This window comes from Perkinsus marinus (genome assembly GCF_000006405.1).
Source record: "Perkinsus marinus ATCC 50983 genomic scaffold scf_1104296929448, whole genome shotgun sequence".
In the NCBI taxonomy this organism is placed as follows: domain Eukaryota; phylum Perkinsozoa; order Perkinsida; family Perkinsidae; genus Perkinsus; species Perkinsus marinus.
Window position 1 is genome coordinate 39128 of NW_003216433.1, and position 1441 is coordinate 40568.

Consider the following 1441-nt stretch of genomic DNA (forward strand, 5'->3'; position numbering starts at 1 on the left):
TACGGGAACGGGCTTGTGCAACTGTAAGGGTTAATCTATACTGTGGCGACCTTGAAGTCAAATGTAGTCCTTCCCGGTCACAGCTTTCGCCCATCAGAAGAACTGGAGTTATCTAGTACGACATAAGATCGCGGAGCGAGTGACGCGAGCGGAACGTATATTGCAACAGATGTTACTCACGTTTCACGTGTGAGTATTGAAAGCTATCTGTGGAGGGAGGGAAGCCATTTCCCTGGTTAGAACCAGAGTCAGTCCCCATTAAGTCATTGGTACCCGTATCCTCACCCGGCTTCATTCATGCCCCCGATGCCCAACTGAAGAGACTTGACGCTTGTCAAGATCGTTTCATCGAGCTTACTGGATGTACGCTACCTAGCCTGGCGTGGCGCCGATTTGTGGGGATGATGTCCTGGCTCTATAAAGTAGTAGTCCTCAGAGATGGCCCTCCATCTCTAGTGTCGCGTTTTATACCAGTAGACAATCATTCCTGCGTTACTCGTAGCTCCATGTAGTCGTCTTTCCTCAGTTCTGACTTCGGAACGCGACATAGGGAGTCGGTAGGCCGAGTAAAGAGGGGCCTCGCATTAGCTGACGTGAATGAAGGCCGTTAGCTATATGGGTGAATCGATCAACTTTGTCTACTGCGCACAATCATGCTGTCTCGAATTCAATGGTTCCACCACACGCCCCCCTCGCAGGAGTTAGAAACCTGCGGGCATGGGTGGCTCAAGACGAGAATCGAGCTTTTTTCTAAGGCAGTAGACGAAATGTATTTCAGATATTTCAAATGTACAATACGCTACCGTAAATCAGGCATTAAAATACGATAAATGAGGGGTGATAACTGATTAAGAATGCGAACGACAAGATATGGCCGTTCGTGCTTCCTGCCTCTTGGCATCTTCCGCATCAACCACAAATCACCTTTGGTGGGTAGGGAGCGGTTGGGAGAGGCTGGGGGCTCAGTCGGAGATCTTGCTCCAGGCCTAAATCGTGACGAGAGTCTTGGAAAAATCCAAGGCTCATACGTGAATATAGTTTCATGTGGGGACTATGTTGTTCGACCGCTTATCGCAGTGTTAAACAGCTGAGTGGCGCGGACTACAAGCTGTTTGAATGTAGGGAATGATAACTCGGTCGGATCGCGCCGACAACGAATTCTTTCGTTGATGATGCGAAACATACGTTCGCATTTGCCGTTGCACCAAGAACTGAAGACTGGGGAACAAACGTGCCGACAGGACACACGCTTCATCGCATCTGCGAACGCAGTAGAAATGAATTGCGATCCATTCTCGGTATGAATGCCCTCAGGTGTAGTGTTGAATGTTGCATCCACTACCCTGAACAGTGCTAAGCAGTCCTCGGTCGATGGCGTATACAAGACTGTCCGAATTATCGTGTAAGAGCTCCAATTGTCCACTAGGGCAATCACATACAT